We start from the raw sequence: 25,350 nt of genomic DNA on the forward strand, positions 1-25,350 counted from the left end.
TTGAAGTGATGTGACTGGCGTATCTATACTTGCTACTACCACATTGCAGACTATAATGTATTTTAAAAATCTACAGTATTCGAAGATAACGCGTTAACATCTGTACCGTGACATCAATGAGCATTTTTATAAGGTATTTGAAAACTAGGCAAATAGCATTTACTTCCAATTCTTAATTTACACGGGGATTTGCGCTCCTGAAAGGGTCTAGGTACCTGGTAATTTTCCACTGTGAGGGGAGGGGCTGTCTAGTAACTGGGCATGAGGCGTGCAGCACGAGCCAGTTGTAGCAGTACAACCGCACAAAGAAATCCACATTGCGCGTGTCCATTGACAAAGCCATAAATAGTTTAAAGCAACTTTCAAAAAAGTATCTTGTTTTAAACACGTGGGCTGGATGCAGCGTTTATTTTGCGAGTTTATTGAAATCCGCGGGATCTTGTAACTTACATGATTATCTGTAATCTCAGCATGATAAGAAGGTGCATACCTCTGTATTTTTTACCCTTTATAAATCAGCTCGACTTTAGTATATTTTCGTCGGCAACATATTTGCACGAGTTTCGAAGATAGTCTTGAGGTGCACTTTACATTTTTTACATATATTAACGCTGTATTATTAATCTGCAACCGGTATTAACATACCGTAATGTGCTGTGAAATATTTTGTGTTACTGTTATCATTATCAGTGCTAATTAAACACGTAGTTTTCAAAATATAATAAAATCTAATAAACCAGAATAACGTGATTAAAGGATAATGTAGCAATATGGTTGAATGGGCTGCCACCTCATACAGTTGGACCTTGGATTAAATCATAGCCAGGCGCCCTTCTGTGGAGAATATGCATGTTCTCCAAGGGGCATAGATGACTCTAAATTAAGTTGTCGAATCTGCTCTGTAGTGGACTGGCATGCCCTCTAGTGCTCCACTCAGATTTGTTCTTGACTATGCTTCCAGACAATGTTCCCTGTGCATTGCCTTATGTTTATATATATATACAGTATATACTGTATGTATGTATATATATATATATATATATATATATATATATATATATATATATATATATATGCACTTAACAACATATGCTCCAACCTGTGAAGTTCAATTCAGTACTAAGCCATAGTTTCAGCATTTAGATGAAAGTGACTGAAAAGTGATGTGCATTTTAGATGGTTAAACATTTTCAACTACTTTGTTATTTAAGAACTGAAGTGAAAAACCCAGAGCTTCTAAAGAACCCCATATTTATACTGGTGTTGTGTTTTCCTACTGCAACCCTTGGACCAATGGGGTGTTGTAGCTTAGGGGCCCACTCTCCTCTCTTATGGGCTAGAGCAAAATGTGTCTTTTCTCTTTGCAGACTCCAACATGTGATTGATGTGCCAGTTTACAACACTTCAAGTTCCTCTTTCAGCTGGTTCTGACCTATTATGCGGTGAGAAGATCAAGCAAGCCAGTTCTTATCTACTAACTGGAAAGTTAGGTTGGATAGATTTTCTTCTAAATACCTGACATTTTTCTAATACATGCTTTATCACTACAATAATGACAATAAAATAGCCTATATAAAAACAAATACACCAAACAATTGTTTTAAGTCCAAATGTCTGTCCTCATATCAGCAAAATAACCCTTTGCATTGAAAATTTGTTTCAGGTTCCTGTAATGTACTTTGTGGATTCATGTTTACATATGTCCATTTTGAAATCCACAACATTACAAGGATCTGAAGCCAGACAAGAATGTAACTAATTCTAGATGAGCCGCAATGGTATTCTCATGCACTTTTCAACACTTGGTCAATTGAGAATCTCCTGTAAACATAACAGCATATCTTTAGACTGCTCTTTGAAACTAAAGTCTCCAGAAGAGACTTATGAGCACAAGAGGAATACACAAATTTTACATGGCATGTTTGCCAGCTAGGAATGAAACTAAGATCCATGAACTTTTAGGTTAAAAGACTGCCCAACATGCCTTTGCCTCTTCTTGGATATTTGCTGTCAAATAATAGGATATGGGTCTTTTGAATATACTTTCAGAATAACAATAATATTTTTGAAATAGGTCATACTGTAAGGTGCCTTCTGCAATTATTAGAGTCTGTTCTTTGTTCATGAATTCCTGGGGACCAAAGGTGGCCTATCTTGAATAATCTGAAAATAAACATATGCTAAATCAAGTGCTTCTGGAACTGAACTTTAAATTATACAACATATATATTAATGATGGCACATCAACATACTACAGCTGGTGATAGTTTTGACCATGGCTCTAAATTTACTTTCAGTTTGTGAGTGAGGATGTGTACATTAGTGTCGCCTGTGTTGGACTAGCATGCACTCCAGGCCTGATTTTTGCCTTGTTCCCAATACTGATGAAATAAGATCAAGTTCTATTATACTAGCATCAGCAGATACCAGTGTTGCCATTAAGACTAACTATAGAAAAAAACAGCAAAACATAAAGGGATGTGCAGGCAAAGGTGACATTTGTGATAAAGGCTGAGAAATAAGATTTAAACCTTGCTCTTCTTGATCAAGTGTTTTGATCTTATGAAGTGCACATATGCTTTGACGGACCTGGTATGAAACAAAGATGTTTTGACTGTTAAAATCCACAGCAGGCTCTCCATTCTAGGGTGATGTTTATGATAAATTAGTGATAAATAAGTCTTCCATCCATATACTATCAGTTTGTGAATGAGGAGTCTGTAAATAATTTTACTATTATTTCAAATAAAGAATATTAAAAAAACGAATAATTCTTATGAGTAAAACTTAAATATCTTAACTAAATTTCACAATAAATACACAGTCAATTTTAATATAAGCGTGATGTCACAACTAGAAATTTTCTGATTAATAAATTGGTCAAAATGAAAATCAGAAGGCACAGTTACATTCCTGGATTGAGTTTGGGAAACACTGCTCTGGAGGATGAACCACCAGAAAACCTCAGTTATCTCTGTTTATCATTTTGGCTATGGCTGTAATTATGAAACATACAAGTACATTAATGGAAACAGAAAAAAATGATCAGAAAATGATATATAAGGAGAAACATCCTATGAGTATTCCATGAAGGCACTAGATTTTTCAGATAGAATGGGTAAAGTTTCTTTGAAACCATATTTTTCTCAGTGTCCTAAATCTTGCTTCTTTGAAGTAAAGTGTGATTTTTTTCTTTCAAAAGGTACACACAGTCAGGTTAACAGATTGCCAAGGAAAGCACAATATAAGATGGATGCATCCTTGCAGAATATTAGAGTCTGTATCTGCTAAACAGGCACTGAATGCTGTACCGGAAGTAGGTGACTATCATAACAATTCTTTTCAGCTATATAATATTGCATTGTATTATAGCATAACTACAATTCCTGTATTCATCTCTTCTCATGTTATGTTACAGAGAATATCATAGTAGATTAAAGAAAAATTCTCAAACAAACTAGCCATAAGAAAAACCTCAGGATCTAGCATTAGCAGCTGCCTACTGAACCTTACTCTTTTAAAAATAAAGGTGCCCAAGTGGTTCTTCAGAGCAATACCATAAGAGAAATAGTTTTAGTTCTGAAAAGAGCCATTCACCAGGAAGGCTTCAGAAAGAACCTTTATATATTTAGATTGCTAACAAGTTCAGTAAACAACCATGATAAGATGATAATACTTGTAATATACCAATAAATTCATGATTTTAAAACAATATTATCATAGGCTAAGATCAAATTTTCTTGATCTGTTAAAATCCTGATAGGAAGTCTACTATACATTAAAGATTGTGTTTTGTCCACATATTAGTAACATTTCCAAATACAGAAGAACCAATTTTATATGCGAAGAACTCCTCCAGATTGAACTTGTACTTTGTCAAGCAGTAATTCTGTGAGGAACCATACAACCCAGTATAGAACCATTTTAGAATCATTATTTTTAAAAGTGAATGTTTTTTTTTAATCTTCCTTTCTAGGACTGAGGTAGATATACAGTAGTGTTGAGCAAGGTCATGGAAGAAGAAGTATTTGCTTTTGTTAAATATTTTGGCAGTCGTCCGAAGTACTCTGTCATTTAGTAATTTTCTTTCCATGATTTCTATTGGCTATTGCTTTGTGTAATTACAATTTTACAATTAAAAAGATATTCAGTTTTGTTTATTTTTTGCCCATGTTTTACTTAAAAGTGCCACATTGTGGTCAAAGTCTGCATTGTACACAGAGTTTCAGAACAATCAAAGTCCTAAAATACATCCATCCATTATCCAACCCGCTATATCCTAACTACAGGGTCACGGGGGTCTGCTGGAGCCAATCCCAGCCAACACAGGGCGCAAGGCAGGAAACAAACCCCAGGCAGGGCGCCAGCCCACCGCAGGGCACACACACACCAAGCACACACTAGGGACAATTTAGAATCGCCAATCCACCTAACCTGCATGTCTTTGGACTGTGGGAGGAAACCGGAGCACCCGGAGGAAACCCACACAGACACAGGGAGAACATGCAAACTCCGCACAGGGAGGACTCAGGAAGCGAACCCGGGTCTCTTAACTGCGAGGCAGTAGCGCTACCCACTGCGCCACCGTGCCACCCCCTAAAATACATATCAGACATATTTAAATATTTCTACAAACTCTCTTCCAATTATTTATCCATCCATCCATTCTCCAACCCGCTGAATCCGAACACAGGGTCACGGGGGTCTGCTGGAGCCAATCCCAGCCAACACAGGGCACAAGGCAGGAACCAATCCTGGGCAGGGTGCCAACCCACCGCAGCCAATTATTTATTCATTTATGTATTATTGTTTCGTGAAGTCTGGATGCAAAAGACTCTTTAATCACCCTTAACTAAAATTACTTGAAAAATAATACAAGTATGTAATGTATTTGTGTTTTTTTAATAATATTATGGCATTGTCCAAAAAGTTTCATAAGTCCTTTGACCTTGGTTATATGCACATTAATAGTCTGAGTTTGATACATTTTGAAATGTTTACATCATAGTGAAAATTCTCCCCCATTACATCACATTTGTTGAAAAAAAACAAACATCGTTAAACATTTTCAAAATCATTACCGATATGTAAATTAAATAATAAATTAAATCATATGTTTTTCCTTCTTCCTTTTCAAAATACACAGGTATCTATTGTACTGAAGTCAGATGCAAAAAGACACATAAAAGGGGACATAACAGAGTGGATGCAGGACCCAGAGAGCCCTGTTTATAAAAAAATTAAAAAAGAAACATTAGAAATGCCTCAATACCCCTAAATGCATACTAAATTAAAGTCATTGTGATGCCTCAGCTCCAAGTAAGTCTAGAAGTTTTTGGGGTAGGGTCTGACTGGTGAGTGGAAGTGACTCCAGATGTAGCAGAGGAAGGCAGAGATACAGGAGAAGAAATAAATAAGTGCTTATTCATAGTGCTTTTTGAGTAGGAAAACCACCTCATAGGTTCAAGAGCTATGAAGGTATGCTTAAAAGGGAAGTAGAATTTTGCTTTCTGTTTTTTTGTTACTTTCTTGCTCCTTATGTGCATTCCCTTCCATTTGTCTTTTTTAATAAATAAAAACACAGTTTCTGATCATTTTAGCCTCCTTGACATTATCTACTGGGCTTGGGGATGGCTCAAGAGAATCCCTTATCCTCCACACTTTTAATTAGCTCCTAGGTGTATATAAATTAGTCTTGTCCTGAACACAGTACACCTAGAGTGGCAATCAGAAAAATACAGATGAAATTTAAGTGTGACAAATAGGTTAAGTAATCACTGAGTTAAAAAAAATAGTAATGACATCAGCAAAAAACTCAGTGGTATAGTCATGAACAATAATAGTATTCTTGGTCAAATTATTTTGCTGTTTTACTGTGACAGAAATAGGTCAGACTCACCTGGTGTTGACACAAACATTTCATATTTTGTTAATGCAATTTTTACCCTCACAGAAACAGCTAATCCAGCATGAGTCAGTCTAAACAGAGATGTGTTATATCATCACACTGAAGAAGGTCTAGAAAAACAACGTAAGGAGAGCTTTTTGGAAAGTGAACACCAGGAAAGGCATCACAACAGGTGCAGACAACATTCTAGGAGGTGTTTTTAAGATCTGTGCTGATCAACTTGGACTAGTGGTCACAGTAATATTTAATCTCTCTTAAACCCCGTCTGTTATACCAACATGCTTTAAAAGATCCATCAATGACCTTGTGCCTAAAAAAGTAAGCCCAACCTGTTTGAATGTCTATCACTTATAGCAGTGAAATGTTTTAAAAGGCTAGTCAAAAATTACACATGCTCTTCTCTGCAAAAAGAATTAGATCCATTACACTTCACATATCACTCCACAACAGATGCCATCACCTTGGTCCTTCATACAGTACTGGCCCACCTGGACAATAAGAGATCTACTGTAATTATGTGTAAATGTTATTTATAGACTATAGTTCTGTATTTAACATAGTAAACCTCTCTAAGTTCATCACCAAGCTCAAGGACCTGCATCTGATCACTTAATTATGCAGCTGGATTTTTAACTTTCAGACAGGCAGACCATAGGTTGTTCAAGTATTATAGTGTTGCACTTCACCATTCTCTCACTATAAACACAGGCTCTCGACGGGGCTGTGTTCTGAGTCTACTGGTGTACTCCCACTACACATATGAGTGCACAGCTGAAGATTACTCTAACATCATTGTCAAGTTTGCTGTGATAGGCCTGATATCTAAGAACAACAAACAGGCTTACCTGGATGAAGTGGAGATTGTGACACACTGGTGTCAGGACAACAGTCTACTCCTGAATAAGTACATTTAAATATGCTTTATAACCCAATTATTCCCAGAAACGTGGTTTCTAAAATGCCAATATAAACCCTTATTCTAGTTGAAGAAATCAGGTTATTGGTATCTCAGAAGCCCAATTAAACAGACATAGATTTCTACACGAGTAACCTTGTTATTTGACTGTGTAAACCCTTAACCAGTTTACAATTAAGAATTTTGTAATCTGAGCAAATTTCTACTTGTTTATTTACTTTAATTTTGAAATTGTGATTAATTTTTGAAGTTGCAACACGTAATGTTAGAAAGACACTGGTATTTATGATGGTGACATACTTTATTCAGTGTCTGAAGTAATGAATACTAAAACAAATATCTGCGTGTGTTAGTTTGCTTCTTTTTTCTTAGTGTTTTTTTAAGAATTTAGCAATAATAAGAGACAACTAGTTTGGGTTACATATTGGATTTTGGTGCATATTTTATAACCTTTTGGTTTTGTTTCTTGCCTGTTCTCCATTACATTTTTTCATCTCCCAAGTCTTTCACTTCTGCCTCTTTCGCCGGCCATTATTTTAATCCTGGACGCATAGGCTGTAGGGTTTTTCTTTATTCGATTTATTTTTGTACCTAGTGTCTCCTAACATACTGTACCATTCTATTACTATTATTATTATTCCTAAAATAAACATTTTCATCGTATCTATTTTGGTCTCCTTGGTGCTATTTTTGGGTTTGGGGACAGCTGTAAAGCACCCTTTAGCATCCACAGTTTACTGTTTGTTTTATTATGATCTACAAAGCTACTTTAATTTCTGGCAATCAAGGTTGAACAATATAGCTTAATGATAAATATAACCAAAAACAGGGTGCTTCAAGCAGTTTATTGAAAAACTGGTAATGTCGTCTTTATGTTTGTACCTCTAGAACTGTTTAGCATTGTTAGCATAGAAAAAAATTATTTTTGTAGTTTTGTGACTGTACATCAGTAGCATTGATGTCCATCCAGCCATTCTCCAACCCGCTATATCCTAACTACAGGGTCACGGGGGTCTTCTGGAGCCAATAGCATTGATGTTTGCACTATATGCTGCACTATGTTGCAAATACTCACCAGAGCACTGTGCCAATGATTTACTATTATTGTCTAATATAGTTGTTACAGTCTTGAATATAGTATAGTATAGAATATTGAAGTAAATTTGGGTGGCATAGTCATGATAGTCTCAGATCCAGCAACTATGAGTTCTAGTCAAATACTGGTTGCTGTTTATTTGGAGTATGCCTCTTCTCCCAGTGGCCCTGATAAGTATTTTCTGGGTACTTTATTTTTCCTAGCATATCCCCAAAGAGGTGTAGCCAAGTTTGTCTGTGAACTCCTATTACCCTGAACCGGATTAAACAATTCGAGAATGTTATGTATGGAACTGTGTTACTGTTTCAGCATTGTGCCATATTATCAATGTAAATAATTTGTGAAGTTTGTACATACTTTTGAGAAAAATCAATGATTTTTGTGGTATGTTGAGTTATTCTGTTGGTTTTGAAGCAGCCCAAAGAGCATAGTTTGGGGATTAGTGACAAGAGAATAAAGATTCAAAATTTAGCTTGTAAATAACAGTCTCTATGAATTTAGAAGCTAGAAAAGTATTGTGTCCACCCCTGGATTGTGCACCAGTCATTTGCAGGGCATATTCACATTATAGAGTCAATTTAGAGATTCCATTTAACATAAGGCACATGTTTTAAGGATTTAAAAGGGAAGCTGCATTTCTCAAGATAACAACTGTAATTTAAATTAATTTAAATTAATTAATTAATTAATTAATTGATGTAATTTAAAGGCTCTATTGTTGGCATGGAGCTGGACAGTTTAACATCTGTGGCAGAGCGAAGGGCGCTCAGCAGGCTCCTATCAATTATGGAGAATCCACTACATCCACTAAATAATGTCATCTCCAGACGGATTAATAAAGTATCTATCTATCTATCTATCTATCTATCTATCTATCTATCTATCTATCTATCTATCTATCTATCTATCTATCTATCTATCTATCTATCTATCTATCTATCTATCTATCTATCTAAAGTAATACAAAGTGCATGAGGCTATAAAAGTCTTTAGTTACCTGGTAGGTGTATTCTCAAACTATTCTGAATTTGTTAACAGACATTATTTTACTAAATGTATTAAATGTGGTTTTGTTGGGAAATCTTAGTAAATTCATTCCCTCACATATTCACTCACACCTTTAATCCCCTTGTCGTGTGTAATGAAATACACAAAAGTTAGGAAAAGATTTGGGACACCAGCCAGTGACCTCCATATATTGTTGACAAAAAACAATTGAGTAGCTGAAAAAAATAGGCAAGAGACATCTTTCTAGACACAAGTCCATTAAATAATTCATTCTATATTGGAAGAGGTGGAGTTTATAAGACTTCCTGGGAGAAAAAGGTGGGGCTTAGAGGCAGAATCGGAAGTGACATCCTAGACATGTGGAGCCTCTGATTTACAGAAGAAAAGGAATCAGACGTGAATAACAGCGTCCCCTCTCGGCTCAGGGTAGAATGACTGAATATACAGAAGACTTTAGAATGCCTCCTACTCGCATTTACATTTTAGAAATCATGGTGGAAACATCCTAAGTTATATGGACTAAACCAAACAATCACTAGTAACAGTCTCTATCTCTTGTATAAGAATTAAAAGGTACAGTACTACCAGAACAGTCAAGTGATATAATCCCAGCAATGTGCGCTGCAAATCGATTTCAAAGTCCTCCCATATTTTTGAGATCCTTGTCATATCATCAAGAGTGAGTTCAAAAATCCATTACTGGCACCTAATGTTGGCTATTTGTTTTATCCATCCATCCATCCATTTTCCAACCCGCTGAATCCGAACACAGGGTCACGGGGGTCTCCATCCATCCATTTTCCAACCCGCTGAATCCGAACACAGGATCACGGGGGTCTGCTGGAGCCAATCCCAGCCAACACAGGGCACAAGGCAGGAACCAATCCTGGGCAGGGTGCCAACCCACCGCAGTATTTGTTTTATTTAATTTATCCATCCATCCATCCATCCATTTTCCAACCCGCTGAATCCGAACACAGGGTCACGGGGGTCTGCTGGAGCCAATCCCAGCCAACACAGGGCACAAGGCAGGAAACAATCCTGGGCAGGGTGCCAACCCATCGCAGGACACACACAAACACACCCACACACCAAGCACACACTAGGGCCAATTTAGAATCGCCAATCCACCTAACCTGCATGTCTTTGGACTGTGGGAGGAAACCGGAGCGCCCGGAGGAAACCCACGCAGACACGGGGAGAACATGCAAACTCCACGCAGGGAGGACCCGGGAAGCGAACCCAGGTCTCCCAACTGCGAGGCAGCAGCGCTACCCACTGCGCCACCGTGCCGCCCTTTATTTAATTTATTTTATTTTATTGTTGCAGTCACTACCTAAAGTTCATATCTATAGATGAGGATGTCAATGTTAACTTAAATTAAATTAGGTTAAATGTATTTAAAGTTTTGTCCACAGACATACTGTACATGTGAAAAGTAACACCTCATGGAAACTGTTGAATTTGTCAGCATATTTGAATATGCAAACAGTTGATATTCATACAAACTGAGCCTACAGATAAAGGTGATAGATATCCTTGAATAAAAAACACACAGAAAAATGTATCAATCATTTATTCAATAAAAATATCAATAAATGTAATGTTCTACTTGGGGAAAAGCAAATACACCCTTGGCCACAGAAGCAAGTATTGTCCCTTTAGCAAAAATTACTTCTTGTAGGCATTTTACATAACTGCCCACTAGTCTTTTGACATCGATTCAGTGACATTTTTGACAACTTCTACATGCAAAATCCATTCATTTGCAAGATGTTTGTGGGGTCTTCTTAATGTACTCCCCATTTCAACCCCCCCAACATCATTTCAATGGGATTCAAATCAGGGCTTTGACTAGACAAGACCATAACACTTTATTTCTTTTTTTTTGAGCCATTCCTTGATGGATTTACTAGTGTGTTTCAGATCATTGTCATGTTGAAAGTGTACTTTACAGTTCATCTTCAACTTTTGGATAGATGGCCTCACATTATTCTCAAGCACACTTTAGTTCAGAATTCATAGTTGACTTGATGACTGCAAGCTGCTGTGGCCCAGAAGCAGCAATGCAACTCCAACCATAACATTTCCACCATCATGCTTAACAGTTGTTATTAGGTTCTTCTCCTGAAATGCTGTCTTCAATTCACGCCAAGCATGTCTACTGTTACTGTGCACAAACAACTCTATCTTTGAATTCATCTCCCCAGAGGACATTTTTCCAGAAGGCCTGGTCTTTACCTGTATGTTTAATAGCAAACTGTAGTCTTGCTCTATTGTACCTTTTAAACAGCTAAGGCTTTTTCCTGGCACACACTGCCTGCAGGTCAGTTTTGTGCAACCTTTTAACTCCAGATTCTTGGAGACTCCTTTTAGTATCAAATACTGTATCTCTAGTCTTGGGCAGATTAGCATTGGTTGAAATCTATGCCAGTTATAGATGATTTTTCTTACAGTAGAATGATTAATTTCAAATAATTTGACAATCTTTTTTAATTCCTTACCAGATTCTTAGCCATCCACAACCTTCTTTCTTAGGGCCTTAGAGAGCTGTTTTGATCTTGGCATGACGACACCACACTCCCCAATAGCAAACAGAACACTAGTCCTTTGATACTGTACTGATTTCAAGTGGTGTAGTTGTACTGGTGTACTTACTTCTTTCAGGTGACATTTTCATTAATTTACATTAAGTGAATGAATGTACCATGTCAACTCAAATATATCACCTTTACCTGCAGGCACTGTTTGCATGAATATCTAATGTTTGCCTGTTCAAACTGTTGAAAAAGTCAACAATGTCCATCTGGTTTACTTGTTTTTTCAAATAACTATAGCTCCTACTTTCTACAACTACAGTATTCAGTGCAATAATTATGGGTAAATGTCATGATCATTTTACTCACTTAAACTAGTACTCCACTTGCAGCAGCTGTATACCAGCAACCAGTAGCGAGGATCCTGACCTCAGGTTTGGAGATGGTAATTCACATCTGACTGAATCACATTTGGCTTCTAACCACTTGACTGCACAACATATATACTGTAACATTCTGATGACACCAATACGAAAGCATCATCTACAAACAGCAGAGGTGCAACCTTTATATCCCCAAACTAGATACCACTCAAAGCTTGGTCAGCTTTTATATTCAACCCACAAAAATTGCAATTAGGAGATGAGAGAAGACAGATAATATTATTCCTTGAACTTTTTCTGTTTTACTGGACAGGGAAAGGCTAATTTGGTGGAAATAAACACATTTAACAAAGTTAAGGACAATTGTAGTTTGATCTTATATTAAGTTGTTCCGGTGCATGTGTTTGAGTGTGTGTGTGTGGGGTGTGTGTGTGTGTGCGTGTGTGTATGTAAAGAGCTAACAATCTGTGCTCACTTGGATATACATTGCATACAATGCAATCCAGATGAAAAAATGAATACACTGTAATCTCTATATATAATCTTCATTTGGATCTTGATCTTTGTTTGTCCATGAATGAATTAGAAGAAGAAGCACTAGATGGCAGTAGAGAGACAGCTAAAACATAGGCATTGCATTAAGAATCTCCTCCAGGCTTATACTACTGAAGACTGTAGTACTCCAGTCACACCTCAAAACACAGACATTCAAACTAAACAAATTGTTGTGCTTTAAATTAACTAATCTTTATATATAATCTTCATTTGGATCTTGATCTTTGTTTGTCCGTGAATTCCACGCATGCGTAGACCACCTTCCAGTTTAGTACGTTATTGTTACTCACGGATGTCAACAATGTGCCGGAATAACGAAAGGGGTGGTGGACAGTGTTACGCTGGTTAGCTCCTGAGACCTGGTTAGAGAATGAGATTGCTGAAGATAAAAGGTACGTGCCTACGTAACATATGGATGAAAGAAAGACAGTGGGTAAAATGAATGACAACATAACAGCACTTTCCGGAAATTATTATTGTTACGTTGTAGCCGGCGAGTGCTGCGCATCTCACAGTTGTGCCGTGGCTTGCTCACATGTCAGTGAAGTGATCCCTATTTATGCTTTAAAGAGCCTGGATACCTATGTGTCCCCCTTTTATAACCATTGCTCCGTGTATATTGCCTTACTCTTTGGATTGCCACAAAGCAACTTACGAGATTGGAGAAAGGTTGAGAAGAGATTGTGAGAGGAAACGACAGCGTCGTGAAAACGACACAGACTGTGAGCAGAGAGAAGCAGAAATGCTCCTACACCACCACATAATTACTATTCGGACAGTGATTCCGAGTAGTCCGTTCCTATTGAATTAATGTCCAAGGGTTTTCTTTTGTAATTTTGTTTCCCTTATAAAAAATCATAATGCTGTGCGACGAAGGGCCAAGTTCACGACTGGTAGCTGCGTTTAAACAGGGAGCCCTTCACAGACAACTTTAACACATGCAACGTAGTTGGGCGCACATGGCTAGTAATATTATAAAGAGAGTATATAAGGTATTTAAGGTTTGGAAATTGGAATGTGGTGTTTAATGTATTACCCAGTTTTAGAAGTGAAGCCAAATTACAGGTGGTAGTCTGTTTATAGCAATATATTTCCATTAGATTGAGACCCAGTGGGGGAGGGTGTTTGGCTCCCATGCAAGAAAACAAGCTTTTATTATTGTGTTTCAATTGTCAATTTTTGTGCTAGGCATGTGGGAGCCATATACACTACTGAGTCACATTGTGAGTTGCCGTGATGAAATTCATGCAAGTTGGATTAGCCTGTGTTTTCAATTTTTGACTTTGATTTTCGGTGTGATGTTGAATTCAGCCCTTAATTGGTTGGTGATTTTGGTTTCCAGTGACCATTGTTACATCATTTTGTTCTCAAAAAATTTCGTTCATCAAGATCCGATGTTTGATTTGAGTGTTTCCTTAATTTCTTTGAGCAGTGTATACTGTATATGGCAGTATATACAGTATATGTCATTTAAACTTTTGGTCTGTATAAAGCTCTTTGCATGTTGAAGGTAATAGATTTGATTTGAATTGCTATTTCAGCTGTTGCTTTACTATTTTACTATGTACTTTACCACCTGCTTCGAAGGTTTTCATATATTACAAATTCACAGAAAATACTCCCTTACACACATTTCAGTAAAAAAAATCAGTCCTATGAACACCACAGTAATGCAAATATAATGTTCCAAAGAAATTCCAAGAAACTGAAAACACCACCTGCTTCCTCTTCCCAATTCAGAGGGCTATATAATAAGAGCCCAATTTAATGTGGTTCTTCACATATATTAAAACTGAAGAAAATGCCTGACAGAGACCCAGCATCCTTATTTTAGAATAGAATTCCTCCATCCATCCATCCATCCATCCTCTTCCGCTTATCCGAGGTCGGGTCGTTGGGGCAGCAGCTTGAGCAGAGATGCCCAGACTTCCCTCTCCCCAGCCACTTCTTCTAGCTCTTCCGGGAGAATCCCAAGGCGTTCCCAGGCCAGCCGAGAGACATAGTCCCTCCAGCGTGTCCTGGGTTTTCCCCGGGGCCTCCTCCCAGTTAGACGTGCCCGGAACACCTCACCAGGGAGGCGTCCAGGAGGCATCCTGATTAGATGCCCAAGCCACCTCATCTGACTCCTCTCGATTCGGAGGAGCAGCGGCTCTACTCTGAGCCCCTCCCAGATGACTGAGCTTCTCACCCTATCTTTAAGGGAAAGCCCAGACACCCTGCGGAGGAAACTCATTTCAGCCGCTTGTATTCGCGATCTCGTTCTTTCGGTCACTACCCATAGCTCATGACCATAGGTGAGGGTAGGAACATAGATCAACTGGTAAATTGAGAGCTTCGCCTTGTGGCTCAGCTCCTTTTTTACCACGACAGACTGATGCAGAGCCCGCATTACTGCGGATGCCGCACCAATCCGCCTGTCGATCTCACGCTCCATTCTTCCCTCACTCGTGAACAAGACCCTGAGACACTTGAACTCCTCCACTTGGGACAGGATCTCACTACCAACCCTGAGAGGGCACTCCACCCTTTTCCGGCTGAGGACCATGGCCTCGGATTTGGAGGTGCTGATTCCCATCCCAGCCGCTTCACACTCGGCTGCGAACCGATCTAGAGAGAGCTGAAGATCACGGCCTGATGAAACAAACAGGACAACATCATCTGCAAAAAGCAGTGACCCAATCCTGAGTCCACCAAACCGGACCCCCTCAACGCCCTGGCTGCGCCTAGAAATTCTGTCCATAAAAGTTATGAACAGAATCGGTGACAGAGGGCAGCCCTGGCGGAGTCCAACTCTAACTGGAAACAGGTTCGACTTATTGCAGGGAATGCGGACCAAGCTCTGGCACCAATCATACAGGGACCGAACAGCCCTTATCAGGGGGTCCGGTACCCCATACTCTCGGAGTACCCCCTACAGGATTCCCCGAGGGACACGGTCAAATGCCTTTTCCAAGTCCACAAAACACATGTAGACTGGTTGGGCAAACTCCCATGCACCCTCCAGGACCCTGCTAAGGGTGTAGAGCTGGTCCACTGTTCCGCGACCAGGACGAAAACCACACTGTTCCTCCTGAATCTGAGGTTCGACTATCCGACGGACCCTCCTCTCCAGGACCCCCGAATAGACTTTTCCAGGGAGACTGAGGAGTGTGATTCCTCTGTAGTTTGAACACACCCTCCAGTCCCCTTTCTTAAAGAGGGGACCACCACCCCGGTCTGCCAATCCAGAGACACTGTCCCTGATGTCCATGCGATGTTGCAGAGGCGTGTCAACCAAGACAGTCCTACAACATCCAGAGCCTTGAGGAACTCCGGGCGTATCTCATCCACCCCTGGGGCCCTGCCACCAAGGAGTTTTTTGACCACCTCGGTGACCTCAGTCCCAGAGATGGGGGAGCCCACCTCTGAGTCCCCAGGCTCTACTTCCTCATTGGAAAGCATGTTAGTGGGATTGAGGAGGTCTTCGAAGTACACCCTCCACCGACCCACAACGTCCCGAGTCGAGGTCAGCAGCACACCATCACCACCATATACAGTGTTGACACTGCACTGCTTCCCCCTCCTGAGACGCCAGATGGTGGACCAGAATCTCCTCGAAGCAGTCCGAAAGTCATTCTCCATGGCCTCCCCAAACTCCTCCCACGCCCAAGTTTTTGCCTCAGCAACCACCAAAGCCGCATTCCGCTTGGCCTGCCGGTACCTATCAGCTGCCTCCAGAGTCCCACTGGACAAAAGGGTCCTGTAGGAGAATAGAATTCCTACCAAATTAAAAAAAACATTGAACTGTTCCTCACAAAAAGATAATAAAAGATATCACTTTCCCATTGAGGTATGATTAGGTGGGTTAGGGCTCTAACAGTTGAACAAGATATATCTTTGTTCAAGTAATGTAGTATAGGGTACCACAATAAATATTTTATTGCAAAGTAGTTTGAGTGTGGAGCATTCCTAAGGCATATTAATTAACAAGGCAGGTACAGTACATCATGATATCGTTCACAAACTAGTGCTTGTCCCGGATGCATTTTTGACATTTTTAACTAAGAGTTACAGTATGTGTATGGTAAACATTTTTTTAGCTTAATTATGGGATGCTTTGCACAGATTGAATAATTAATTTTATGGTTATCTTCATTCCATTACTTTTCTGTAGTTGTAACTGAGAGGTCCTTTTTCTGTCATCCCTTGAAATCATCTAGAAGTAATTCCTTGATGTTTGCTGATAGAATCTATAAATACTACCAGTATCAAAAACTTTATATATAGAGAGATTCCTAAAGGACATTATACTTAATGATTTCCATAAACTGAATACCATATACAATACAGAATATTGAAATATTTGGTTATCTTGCATGTATGCAGTTGATAGGAACATTTCTGCCTTTACATATATTCTACTGGGGCATAATGTCTTAAGGGAAATGTGAGCCACAGAGTTGCTAGTAAATTAACAGTAAATTATTGTTGACTGGAGCACAGAGCAGAGCATACATAGGCAATTACAGACAAGATTTATTTTCTGTGGCTAACCAAGCAGCTGTGGTTTCACTGACTTCTGCCTTTTCCAATGTTTCAGTGTATGTATATTGCCAGTCCAGTAACAGGACAGACCAGAAAATTAGATAGTGTCATGCCACCTTCTTTGTCAGGTTTCTTTAAAGTATTTTTTAAATGTGCAGTAGATTTGAATTCCAAGGAACTGATGTTACAATTGAGTCTACCTTTAAAACAATAAAGATATGATATATTTAAGGACTGGGAATGGATTAAAAAAAATTAATAATCTCATAATTATACGTAATTAATCACATCTAACATTAAAATATTTAATCATAAAATAAGTATTTAAATCAATACACACTGAATCCCAAAAATAATATACAATCAACCCAACGGAATTTAAAAAAATTTAATGGCATAGCTTAAACTTAAGCAATGAACTGAAACCTGGACTTTTAACAAAATACTACTTGAGCAAGTACAACCTCAATTTGAATGCCTTCCTAAAAGGCAAGAAAATATATAATAAGAAGACAAGGCTAATGTATTATAAGCACCTACGAAAATAACAACAAAAATGTAGTGTTAATTCTCAAATTGGCATAGTATGTAAAACACAGATGTGTCAAAGTGAAACTAAACGATCAAAACAACTGAAGATTTTGAATTTACCACTAAAGACTGATTTAATTCAATGTATAAGCATCTCCTAAATAGGCATACATTAAAACTTGCCATGCCATTCTCAGTTCTTTATCATCATCAACGACTTTATAATTATAGTCTACACAAGTGTTTTTCAACTGTTGCACTGTGGAAATAACAGTGTAGTGCCCTGGGTCCTGACCTGAGAGAAACATATTCTTCAGGTGGTCAAGACCTACAGTATCTGAGGTGGTTGAAACTGACTGGAGAAGCTGACATAAAAGTAGTTCCATGATCGCTGTTTTGTAGACAGCGTACTGTAGCAGCCAGAAGAAGTGTCAGGGCTCTATCTGCCAGGGTGCGTGCTCTTCAGTGACTTTTGCAGAGCCACAGGACAGTGGGCATACAAGTGCTCACTAAGTGCTGTGTCTGCGAGTACCGATCTCCAAATAAATTTTTTTAACAGTGTCTACGGTAGTCCAGACCCTTCGGATAGTTTAGGACATGTATGACATTTAATGTTTTTATTGTTGGTAGAATAATAGTGTGCTCTAGTATTTTTTTGGGTTCCAAAAAGTGTGCCACCACAGAAAAAAGGTTGGAAAACACTGCTGTACACCTTTGCTTCTGGTACGCAAAAAAGTTCTCTATAGCAGCTATCTTGCCTAAAAATTGACACATCGTGCTTTATTTGGGTGGTTATGTTGCATTCTTTGCATAAATTAGCGAAGATACTGCAAACTGGAATAATGGGTAAGGATAATCATTACACTTCTATTTACCAGAATTGTTTTCATTATATTAGGGCAGTCAGCACTGCAAGCTACCTGACAAACTGGCATGTTAAATACAAAGGTAATAGATACTTATTTGGTTTAAGTGTCACTCGAAGTAAACTTATTTTGCACTTACGTAGTACGGCATGTACAATTTTTATCTTCATGACTTTTCTCTAGCATTGCGCAAGGACTGCCATAAACCCCACTTGCCTCCCTCCTTTCCTCCTTCACTCCCCTGCATCTATGTTGGTATGTATAAATCAAGTAAATGAACACCAGTATAAGGCAATCACCTCGTTGCCTGCACTGAATGCGACAATATTTTTTAACATGTCAACTGGCCACATTACTCACAAAAATTAACATGTTAACTTTATATACTATATAAGGAAACTCTAAAAAGATTTAGGATCTTGAATATTCATTTTGATAGTATTAATTATCTTGGCTAGAGTAAGAGTGAAGGGATAACCATCTAGAAACACTGTGTTTAATACTTTCTATCATACTGCAAAAATAATTTTAAAGAGATCTTTAGGTGTACTTTTACCTGTCACTCAATAGGCATTTGGAATATTATGAGTCAATCAGTGCAAAATGATCTAGTGTAGACTGGTGTGTGAGAGAATTCAGAATTCACTAGAAACAGAACACTCTTATTCAGACTGATTTTAAACCTAGAGAGCTAGAGATAAAATTCAATTTAATATGAATGGTAATGATAACAGTGGGTCCAAGATAAAGAGTATAAATATGTAGCTGTTCAATAGCAATCACAAAAAGCACTGGTGGTAAAAGACATCCCACTCTGACAGAATAGTCAGAATTTATATTTTTAACATGAACCAAAGGTGCAGAACTAGAGTAAATTAATTGAAAACCGCACAATTATTACTTATCTATTAAAACATCGACTATTGGTAATGCTAATAGGCCCAAAAATAATATTCGGGAAAATATACTAAACTACTATACAAAATGTTGCAAGTACCTTTTTTTTTGCAATATACAATTGCAGCAAAAAAACGGGCAATCAAGGATACCCTGATGCTTTTTTTAAATTTGTCATCTAACAGAAATAGTGATTTAAAATGTCAATAGTAAATAGTGTCACATCCCTCTACTGGACACACTGACTAGAATACCCCCATATGCACTTTAACTCTGGCCACATCCACACTTTATTTGCATGGCAAGTGAAATCTTTGTGCTTATCTGCTGGTGCATTTAAATAGGCTCCTGGAGTCCCTGTGTCCAGTTTATTTATGTTTTATTCTTGACATCTGTGTTTTTGGTTTCATCCTCACCTACTCTTTTTGTTTGTTTTTATTGCCTGTTTCACTTTCTCCATATATAGCTCGGAGAAAATATTACAATGCAGTTTTGAATTATTTTTACATACACAAGGCATTCTTGAACATGATCTGATCATCTACAGCATGATGTCCATCTGGATGTGAGTGTTTGTGTGTCTGTGTCATGCAGACAATCTTGAGAGAGGATTGACTGATCATAATTGAATTTGTCACTCATTTTATAGTCCATAAGCATTTGGACCTAATTGATTTTGAACAGTACCTATAACTTCCCTTCTACTGAATAATATTTCATTTTCTGATTCTATCATCTCCCTTAAAATGTTTCTGTAAAAAGTTATAGCAATTTGCGAATCAACAAATTTAATTCAGATAATTTTTCAGTGTTTCCATCTGTTATTTTCTGTTTACTCTGGAGAAGCCACCTATAGCAGTGCAACTTTATTTTTAGAAACTCTTTTCAATAAAAGCAGATTGGGAATTATAATATTTACAGGACATTTTTGGGATTTTTTAAAAATTCTTATTGTTTTTGAGCAATATCAATCCAGAGAATACTTAACATGTCCCCTTGGGAGTACTACATCCATCTTTTGTCTTTTGCACTTGAAGGATTTTAATACCATATTTACTTCTGCCAAGCATAAATATGTATAGCAAAATGTACCAGAATTTTCCCATTTGACCATGTCTTCTCATCTTCTATTAGTCAGTCTCATTAACCTGAGTCCAATCCGTTACATCTGTTGCCACTCAATATCACCCTCTCAGGCATACTTGACATAATCACTGACAAGCGCTGTATGATTGACATGAGTCAGAAAATTTTATATGCTTGCTGAACAATCTTTTCTGACAACTTACACCACATCTCTAGCACACCATCTTATAATATTTAACTGGAATAAAGATTTAACACTTACAATAACACTTAACATTTTACTCACTACACAACTGGTAAGAACCGGTAAAAACAGAAACTTGGGATCATCCAGCTACAACAACAACTGTTTATTTCTAAATCACATTTTTATACAAAGGATGTCGCTCAAAGTGCTTTACAACATGTCAAAGAAAAACAAATTAATTTAGAATAAGTAATAAATAAAAGATAAAAAATACTGCATACGTACATAAGAAAAATATATCATTAACAGAGGCAGAGTCCTTAAATATAGAATTGGATCTAAATGAAAATCCAATGATAAGGTCAGATGGCCAGGGTGGACAAAAAACATAAAAAACACTCTGGAGACACAACTGGAGAAAAAAACAAAATCTGCATGGGTTCTAAGGTCAAAAGACTACCTAGCCTCCATTAACATAAATGATCTTAAATAGTTTATTTTTTTTTTCTTTTTTGGGATTAGACGATTCAATGCAGTAGGTCTTGTTACATGTTGGGGTATCCACTTTCATTCATATATCACAGGTGGCTGCACAAGACCTTGATCATGTGGTGGTAGTTTAGAATGTCACTACTGGGATTAAAATGCTCAGAGATCTTTATATAGACAACATCTTTGCAGCCTACAAACAATTACATTCCAAATGTAACTTTCCAGCTACACATTTCTTGCACTATCTTCAAATTAGGAACTTTGTTAAACAGAACTTTCCTGATTTTCCTCATCTTGCACACTCGTCCATGCTGGAAAAAATATTGCTCAATTTCAAGGATTTAGACACCATCTCTGCAATATATAGAATTATTTTACAGTCCCTCCCTTTCAAAGATCCAAGAGGACAATGGGAAAAAGATCTCTTAATCAATATATCAGAAAGGGAGTGGAAAGTAGCAATGCAGAGATTTCACTCGAGTTCCATATGCGCAAAGCATACAATTATTCAACTCAAAGTTATATATCTCGCCTAAAACTGTCCAAAATGTTTCCAGGGCAAGATCCAACCTACGAATGCTGCAGTCAAGTCCCAGCCTCACTGGGTCACATGTTTTGGGCCTGCGCCAAGTTAACATCATTTTGGACCAAAATTTTAAGTGCCTTTCAGACAGCATTGGTGTCACAATCCCTCCTAACCCATTAACAGCTGTGTTTGGTGTTCTTCCAGATGGGTTTAAAGTGGAGAAGGACAAACAAACTGTGATTGCATTCACTACACTTTTGGCACGCAGACTTTTTTTTGCTAAACTGGAAGAATCCTAACTCTCCTCTTTTAAGTCAGTGGGAAACCGATGTTTTATACTACAGTGATCCCTCGCTATATCGCGCTTCGCCTTTCGCGGCTTCACTCTATCGCGGATTTTATATGTAAGCATATTTAAATATATATCGCGGATTTTTTGCTGGTTCGCGGATTTCTGCGGACAATGGGTCTTTTAATTTCTGGTACATGCTTCCTCAGTTGGTTTGCCCAGTTGATTTCATACAAGGGACGCTATTGGCAGATGGCTGAGAAGCTACCCAACTTACTTTTCTCTCTCTCTCTCTTGCGCTGACTTTCTCTGATCCTGACGTAGGGGGTGTGAGCAGGGGGGCTGTTCGCATACCTAGACGAAACGGACGCTCGTCTAAAAATGCTGAAAGATTATCTTCACGTTGCTACCTTCTGTGCAGCTGCTTCGTGAAGCGACATGCTGCACGGTGCTTCGCATACTTAAAAGCTCGAAGGGCACGTATTGATTTTTGACTGTCTCTCTCTCTCTCTCTCTCCCTGCTCCTGACGGAGGGGGTGTGAGCTGCTGCCTTCAACAGCTTTGTACCGGCGGTGCTTCTCATACTTAAAAGCCAAACAGCCCTATTGATTTGTTTCCTTTCCTCTCTCTTTCTGACAGTCTGTGCTCCTGACACGCACTCCTTTGAAGAGGAAGATATGTTTGCATTCTTTTAATTGTGAGACAGAACTGTCATCTCTGTCTTGTCATGGAGCACAGTTTAAACTTTTGAAAAAGAGACAAATGTTTGTTTGCAGTGTTTGAATAACGTTCCTGTCTCTCTACAACCTCCTGTGTTTCTGCGCAAATCTGTGACCCAAGCATGACAATATAAAAATAACCATATAAACATATGGTTTCTACTTCGCGGATTTTCTTATTTCGCAGGTGGCTCTGGAACGCAACCCCCGCGATTACTGTATTTGAAATTGGAAAAAATCAAATATTCAGTTAGAGGATCAGTACAGATTTTTTTAAAAAACCTGGCAGGATATAATCAATAAAATTTTAGAATAAGCTCTTAAAGCACCGAGGAAGCAATTATCTCCGCATTTGTTTTTCTTCTCCATTCATCTCTACTGGCCTATTAAACTCCATTGGCCATGCTCTCTGTCTCAGGGGTGAGGGTCGACTTGTTTTTCAATCCTATTTCTTGTAAAAGTTGATCGATTTTTATAAATGATAAAATTATATATAAAAAAATGTCACTACCAAAGAATCAGGGAAAAAAAAGCAGAAAAAAATTAAAGTTGATAATGATTGCAGAGTCACTGAAGAGAATGGTAATTCTATACATATCTAGGTTATTAAGAGCAGAAATAAATAGAAGCTACATAAAGGCAAACTTAAGAAAGTGAAATGTTAGGAGTTTCTTAAAATGTTCCACTGAATTAGCCAGGTGTATCTCAATTGATAAAGTATTCCAGTTTTTAGTGCATAATAGTAAAAGGCCACCTTACTACATCTTTTAAGCTTGGCTCTGGAATTATAAACAGGCCACTATTAGAAGATCTAAGGTTATGACTTGGAATGGAGAGGTATGGGCACTCCAAGATATAAGAAGGAGAAAGACTATTTAAGGCTGTATACATGATTAGTACATGGGTAACCAATGTTACGATGTTAAAACTGATGAGAGGTGCTCAGATTTTCACTTTGTGGTTAAGATTCTTGCTGAACTAATTGCTACCGATTGATGTCTTTCTTATGTAGACCAGTTAGGAGTTCATTACAGTAATGAATTGTGAATTTGTGAATTTCCCCCTGGGATTAATAAAGTATCTATCTATCTATCTATCTATCTATCTATCTATCTATCTATCTATCTATCTATCTATCTATCTATCTATCTATCTATCTATCTATCTATCTATCTATCTATCTATCTATCTATCTATCTATCTATCTATCTATCTAATCTACAAACTTAAAACAAAAGCAGGATTAAATTTCTCAGTTTCTTGCAGTGTTAAAAGAGGTCTACCTTTTGCAGTTTTACTTAAATGGGAGAATGCAGTTCTAGTAAAAGGATAATATGTGACTTAAAGCTTATTGTAGAGTCCATTATTACACCTAAATTCTTTACTTCTGCCTTGACTTTTAATGCTAAGGGGTCAAGTGTATTTCTAACACCCTCACTATTTCCATTTTTATTAATGACTAAGATTTCAGTTTTTTCCTTATTTAGTATGAGGAAATTATTATCCACTAATTATATCCAGACACTTTAACCAAACAGTGTGGGCATACAAAGACAAAAAAAAAAAACTTGTCCACAGGTAGAACACTGATTGGTATAATGTGACTAGCCATAATTGGTTCAATGGCATGAGCATGAGAGAGTGTTGGCCCCTAAACTATGACACACCATTGTTCCGAGAGGTACAAAAAGGAAGAGTGATATCAATTGTCACACACGTGTGAGTAGGAGACAACTAAAGGGCCTGAATAATGGTAATTCCACATCCGACCAGGGGGAGGCAGGGTGTGCTAACTGTCTTTCTTGATCCCTTGCAGACCATTCTCGGGAAATCCCGCAGGGTTACGGCACCTCTGATGACGTAACTTCCGCTTCAGCCGCCTCTGATGACATCACTTTCCGGTGTGCCTCTGATGATGCCACTCCTGGTTCCGCTGGCTCTGATGACGTTACTTCTGGTCCCACCTCGGATGACATCACTTCCAGTTCCAGGCCCGATGACATCACTTCTGGTTCCGGCCCTGATGGCGTAATTTCCTACACTGGCCTTTAAAGCTGCCATCTTGTATCCATACTGGCAGTTCAGTTGTGGACTCCAATCTGTAAAGATCTGTGCAATATATTAACCTTTTGCAGCCAGGACATAATATACGGGTGGCTGCCCCAAACCTTTCTTTGATGTCTTTTTGTGGTTATTGTGACACAATATATAAGTAGGGCATTGCCAGCAGCTGTTTGTTTCTCTATTTTTATCGGATGCGATCCAGAGACCATGTTGGATCAAGGACCTTTCAGCACAGAAATGTCACTTGATATCTAGGCATATTGGGTGATTAGATTTCTAGCCAGAAGAGCTGCCGTCCTTCCAGATTGTACTGTCATGACATCCATTTGCTCTGCTTCTGCTTTTGGTATATTAAGAACTGTACTTTAGAAAATGCTATTCTATATTGAGTGAAAAAACATCTGTCAGAACCCACTTCTCTGCTTCACCTTGAACTCTTTCTAATTTCTTTCTAATCTCATCTAGGGTTTAGAGATAACAGGAGGGAAGAATTATTTTAACAACGCATGCAGTGAATTCTAGTTTGTTCTGATGGTGCCCACAAGTGGAGCTGCAGACTTCAGCTGCATCTTCACCACAGGCTAGTAAACGTGACTTAACAGAGAAAGAGTCAAAGGTTTGAGGTCTACACAGAAAAGACCTGTGGTAATGAGAGGGTCACCATTGAACCCCTCCCGTGACAGAACACCAACTATCAAAATTTTAAAACTAAAATGTTGCAAACGACTTTTAATGTGGACAATTCTGTTTGAAATAAATATTTGCG

The 25,350-nt window shown here is 38.2% G+C and overlaps 1 long non-coding RNA gene across 1 annotated transcript; it reads left to right on the forward strand.

Moving 5' to 3' along the window:
• On the forward strand, window positions 1–24,454 carry LOC127525994 (uncharacterized). Its single transcript, XR_007933621.1, has 3 exons — window positions 1–133; window positions 1,368–1,442; window positions 24,337–24,454. It is a non-coding gene; the product is annotated as an uncharacterized LOC127525994 (long non-coding RNA).
• Window positions 24,455–25,350: the final 896 nt, after the last annotated feature.

The sequence above is a fragment of the Erpetoichthys calabaricus genome, chromosome 15, assembly GCF_900747795.2.
Source record: "Erpetoichthys calabaricus chromosome 15, fErpCal1.3, whole genome shotgun sequence".
In the NCBI taxonomy this organism is placed as follows: Eukaryota; Metazoa; Chordata; class Cladistia; order Polypteriformes; family Polypteridae; genus Erpetoichthys; species Erpetoichthys calabaricus.